The sequence below is a fragment of the Sapajus apella genome, unplaced genomic scaffold, assembly GCF_009761245.1.
Source record: "Sapajus apella isolate SASKATOON/1434 unplaced genomic scaffold, GSC_monkey_1.0 scaffold26, whole genome shotgun sequence".
Lineage (NCBI taxonomy): Eukaryota > Metazoa > Chordata > Mammalia > Primates > Cebidae > Sapajus > Sapajus apella.
In genome coordinates, this window is record NW_022436966.1 from 10357980 (window position 1) to 10364246 (window position 6267).

The following is a 6267-nucleotide window of genomic DNA, read 5'->3' on the forward strand; positions in this document are numbered from 1 at the left end:
CCCAGCTGAATTTTTGTATTTGTAGTAGAGACGGGGTTTCACCATGTTGACCAGGATGGTCTCGATCTCTTGACCTCGTGATCCACCCGCCTCGGCCTCCCAAAGTGCTGGGATTACAGGCTTGAGCCACCGTGCCCGGCCGATATTTAAATTTTAAATGGCTGAAAATATCAAACAGTATTTCATAACGTGAAAATTACATGAAATTCAAATTTCAGCGTCCATGCATAAATGTGTATTAGAACATAGTCATACTCATTTATGTATTAATTACCTAAGGCTGAGTTTGCACTACAATGACAGAATTGAGTAGTTGTGACAGAGACCACATGGCTTACAATGCATAAAATATTTACTATCTGGCACTTTACGCAAAATATTTGCTGACCCCTGATCGTGGTATATGTTCCATGAACATTCGAAAAGAACATATATTTGGGTCTGTTGGGTGATATGTTCTTTAAATTCAATTAGACCTAGTTGACTGATGGTATTATTCTAATTGATTTTCCCTCCTTTTTTGAGGCAGAGTCTCACTGTGTCATCCATGCTGGAGTGCAGTGGCATGATCTTGGCTTACTGTAATCTCTGCCTCCCAGGTTCAAGAAATTCCCCTGCCTCAGCCACCCGAGTAGCTGGCACTACAGTGCATGCCACCATGCCTTGCTAATTTTTGTATTTTTAGTGGAAACAGGGTTTCACCATGTTGGCCAGGCTGGTCTTGAACTCCTGACTTCGAGTGATCTGCCCACCCCGGCCTCCCAAAGTGCTAGGATGACAGGTGTGAGCCACTGCACCCGGCCCCTCTCTTATCACTTAGGATAGTGATTGGAGTGGATAGGAAAAGAATGTTGAAGTCTCCACCTACAAGTGGATATTCCCATTTCTGCTTTCTACCAGTTTTTGCTCCATGTATTTCAAAGCTCTGTTGTTAGGCACACATATATTTTAAATTGATAAAGTCTTCTTGGCAAATAGACCCCTTTATCAGTATGTAATGCCCCTACTAATTTTCCTTGCTCTGAAATCTATTTAGTGAGGTATCATCCAAGTACACTTTGATTAGTATTTACACAGTATATCTTTTTCCATCCTTTTCTTTTAATCTATCTGTATCACTGTATTTAAAGTGGGCTTCTTGTATAGACAGAATATAGTGAGGTCTTTTTGTTATTATTATAGAATCTGACAATTAATGTCTTTTAGTTCTTATATTTAGACCACTTATGTATATATGCAGATATAGATATGTTTGAATTTAGAGCTACCATTTTACTGTTTTATGTTTGTCTCCTCTATTTTCCTGTTTCCCATTTCCTGCCTTTTTGACAATTTGAGTATTATTTATTATTTTATTTAAATTCATCTATTATGTTATTACTATATATCTTTTTTACTGGTAGCTTTAGGGGTTACAAGAAAAACTACTCAGTCTTCTTAGAATCACAATTGTAACAATTAGAGTGTATAGAAACATTGCCATCAGTTAGGTCATTTTGCCCTCTCCTTTGTGTTAGTTATCTCACTATATATCTACACACATTGAAAACCCCATTAGTGTTATTTTTTATTTCAACTGCCAAACATATACTAAAGAATTCAGGGAAGTGTTTATGTTATTTACCATTCCAGTTGTCCACACAAATGAACATAAGATTGGTACCACTAAAAATGCATAGTTACCTATCTCAGTTTGGTTCTCAGCTCTACCAAATAATCCTTCTTCACTTCCCTAGTCAGTTTCCTCCCATTCTTCTTTACTTTCCTTACACCTCCCATCCTGCTATTTCTCTACTTGGTCTCGGCAAATGACCTTGCCTCCTAATTCACTGATAATAAAAGACATCAGCCAAGAACTCCTACAATTCTTGCTATCACACTTAAAGTGACATATACGCATACCTATCCATTTCTCAGAGTTGGATTAAAGGGTTCACTGACCAAATAGAAGTCTGAGACCAGTCTTCAAGAGGCACTATAACACCATTGGAATAAAATGATAATAAAGGACTATTTAATGCAACTGCTTCATAACCAGGCAAATGTGTAATGGTCCCTAAGTCCTCAAAGTTGAAAGCATTTGGAAAAAAAAACTTTTTTTTTTGAGATGGAGTCTCGCTCTGTAGCCCAGGTTGGAGTGCAGTGGCATGATCTTGGCTCACTGCAACCTCCACCTCCCAGTTTCAAGTGATTCTCCTGCCTCACCTTCCTGAGTAGTTGGGATTATAGGCGCCCGCCACCACGCCCAGTTGATTTTTTAATTTTTAGGAGAGACAGGTTTCACCATGTTGGCCAGGCTGGTCTCGAACTCCTGGCCTCATGATCCACCCCCTCCTTGGTCTCCCAAAGTAATGGGATTACAGGCATGAGCCACTGTGCCCAGCCAAAAAAATTTTTTTAAATACCTTTGCCAACATCAAGCTATCTCCATCAAGTATCTTTGCAGACTGAATCTATTTAATAGATTATATAGTGCTACTGAAAGTAGTGCCACCAATCCTGATCCAGATGGTTAATAGGAACTTAAAAGTGATAGTTGCTCTTTCCCTGCCATCAAGTCATGCGGAGGTGGAGGCGGAGGCTTGGGTGCATTCAAGATTCAGCTTCACCCATAACCCACAGCCATGGCCAAGAAAGGCATTGCTGCTAGAGGTGTAATGGACATTAATACTGGTTTACAAGAAGTGCTGAAGACCACCCTCATCCACGATGGCCTAGCACATGGAATTCGCGAAGCTGCCAAAGCCTTAGACAAGCACCAAGTCCGTCTTTGTGTGCTTGCATCCAACTGTGATGAGCCTATGTATGTCAGGTGGGTAGAGGCCCTTTGTGCTGAACACTAAATCAACCTAATTAAGGTTGATGACAACAAGAAACTAGGGGAATGGGTAGGCCTCTGTAAAACTGACAGAGAAGGGAAGCCTGGTAAAGTGATTGGTTGCAGTTGTGTAGTAGTTAAGGACTATGGCAAGGAGTCTCAGGCCAAGGATGTCATCAAAGAGTACTTCAAATGCAAGAAATGAAGAAATCAATCTTTGGTTCACATTAAAAAAAAACTGATAGTCACAATCTGCAGAAAACTTAAAATTAAACCATGTATTGTATGGTGCTATTTACCAGGAGCAAGTAATTTGTTTAATTTAAATTTGAAATCTTTTTTTTTTTTTCTGAGACGGAGTTTCGCTTTTGTTACCCAGGCTGGAGTGCAATGCCGCCATCTCGGCTCACCGCAACCTCCGCCTCCTGGGTTCAGGCAATTCTCCTGCCTCAGCCTCCTGAGTAGCTGGGATTACAGGCACGCACCACCATGCCCAGCTAATGTTTTGTATTTTTAGTAGAGACGGGGTTTCACCGTGTTGACCAGGATGCTCTCGATCTCTTGACCTCGTGATCCACCCGCCTCGGCCTCCCAAAGTGCTGGGATTACAGGCGTGAGCCACCGCGCCCGGCTAAATTTGAAATCTTTAATATGCCTCACAGGAAGCTGTCTGGTTCAGAAAACAGCACAAAAAAACTGATGAAAGAACAAAATAAAAGTGAGAAGCATGTTGCCAACAAAAAACCATTAAAAAGTAACCTGAAAATATATTTTGAACAAGACTTTTCAACTTTAATAATTTATTCAACAATATTATTGAGTACCAATTATATACCAGGTACAGTTCTGAGAAACCAAGGATATAATGGTAAACAAGACAAACAAGGTCTGTGCTCTTGGGGGATTTGCATTCTAGGAGGAACAGATACTAAACATATAGATGAAGATGATATACACTATTTTTAGAAAAACATAGGGGGACATATAGAGAAGACTAGGGATAAAGAGGTTGCCTATAGAGATTAAAAGTAAGCATCCAGTTTTAGTAAATAGTTCCTCATTGTTTACAAAGAAAAAAAAAAAAAAGAAGAGGAGGAAGCTATTCCCTTCGCAATACCCCCTTTCCACTGCCTTACAGATGAAAAATGAAAAGTACCTCTGATTGGTCCCCTCCTACAACCAATCAGTCTGGCTGAGGGCCAGTTTTTCATTTACTTAGGGTATAACCAAGTAACCAATGGGAAACCACTAGAGGATATTTAAACCCCAGAAAATTCTGTAACCAGAGTTCTTGAGTTGCTTGCTGGAGCCTACTCACAACCTGTGGAGTGTACTTTTGTTTCAATAAATCTGTGCTTTTGTTTTGCTTAAAAAAAAAAAAAAAGTAAGGAAAAGCCACATTGAGGTACAACTGACCTAAAGGATAAAAAGGAAACAACCATGCAAAGATACAGTAGAGAACAGAACATTCTAAACAGAGGAAATGGCTAGTACCAAAAACAGAAACAAGGACCTCTCTGTGGCTGAAATGAACAAGGAAATAAATTATTGGTGATGACTTCAAAAAGGGAGAGAGGAGTCAGATCAAGTATAGGCCCTTACCCCAATCTTTAATGAGTATGCATAAATAATGCTACCTAATTTTCAGTGGTAGGAAATCAATGAGTTTTTTTTAATATAAATTAAAATATTAAGCTATGTTCTGTACATGTTAATAAATCTTTTATCATGAACATATAGAGGTACGCAATTTTTTTTACTAGAAAGCAAATATCTTTCTACCCTGAATAAAATATTAAAAAAATATTTGAAGGAGACTCTTTAGATCTTTCTATACTCCTGGTGTCATTATGGAATAGGAATCACTCACTTCTGGCCTCTGGAACTCATCCCTGTCCACCAGAGCCTCTCAGAGCTCATGCTGCTACACTTTGTAAGAGAATGGCTCCTTCCCTAGGTACACAATCTCTACACAAGGGCACAAGCTTAGCAGACTAAGCACACAATTTTTGTCCCTCCTCACCCACTTCACCCGCATCCTTAAGCACAACGACTTAAGTTGGCCTTACCAACCAGCTCCTCAGAAACCTTATTCTATCAATTAACTCCTTTCGGCTGTAACTTCAACTACTCCCTCATGGGTAAAAGATACATATGTCAGAAACTGTCCAAAGTTATACCTTTTCCCTCAAGAAAAGCTGAGCATTACTGTACTGTATATACACCATTATGTACTGCCAAAATCTTGACAGAGTGCTAAGGCTTGGAATGTTCTGCTAACTTAAAATAATCAAAGTGATTATAGTTCAAAAGCTCTCATCCTTTTATTAGGCTACTTATTTTTATTTGGATAGCTTTAAAACCATGTATACACCTAGTTATTTGTAATCCACACCCTACTTCCTATGGCTGAGCGATAAATCACAGTTTGAGAATAAATTTTTGGATCATCTATAACTCCAGCTACCATATATCTGAATTCTGGCATTACAGCTAATTATCTTGCCAAAAATAATGATACAAAAACTGGCAGAGATGCTGATTTGTCTGTCAAGAAAATCTTTTTAAGATAATATAACATTTTAAAATTTCCTAGTCAGCACTTAAAACTTTCAAATGTTTCTAAGCAGAAGAGGTTTCTTAACATGGACTATAATTTAGTTAACAGAAAACAGCCAATTTGTTACTCACTTTCACAACCGGTAAGCTAAGAAAATAATGAAGACTAAATTTAATAGTTTAATAATATATTAAAATTCACACATAATTTATTTCTCTAATTTAGAACATTTTAATTAACTGTAATTTTAATAATGTACAAACTATGATAGTTACACAAAATGTTTGCTTCCTCCTCCCCTCCCCAATCTAAAAACATACTTATGAATTATAGGGGCCTATAATAACAGCAGATTAAACACTTAGACTTTGGTCATACATTGAGACTGCCTAAAGTAACCCCATAGCACAGAGAGAATTTGGGCTTGAAAAATAAACTATAACCTTTCAGATAAAAATCACAGTTCATTGGCTCTGAACAAAGTGTTATATCCAGCTCTTCTTCAGCCATTTGTACAATAAAACTGACCCTTCTCATGCACCACTGATTTGGTCATCTCATATTGCACAGATAAGTAGAGAACCCTCAATTACAAAATGCTTTTTACTTTTAATAGTAATAAAAATAGTTCAATTTTTAAAAATTAAATATTACCCATAATCCTATTACCCTAAAAACAAATAGCTTTTTCTCTTTAAGTATCCAGTCACTTATTAAAAAGTCCATTTGGATGAAAAGCAGATACCTTAAGGAGGAATTTTGTTTTGTTTTTTTCTTATAAATACATTGACGGCTACTCAGGAGGCTGAAGCAGGAAGATTGCTTGAGTCTGGGAGTTTGAGGCCAGGCCAACACAGTGCTCACAGATTTTTTTCTTAGGAAAAAAAAA

At 37.9% G+C, this 6267-nt stretch overlaps 1 pseudogene; it reads left to right on the plus strand.

Moving 5' to 3' along the window:
- Positions 1-2582: 2582 nt before the first annotated feature.
- Positions 2583-3047, plus strand: LOC116560402 (annotated as a pseudogene).
- Positions 3048-6267: the final 3220 nt, after the last annotated feature.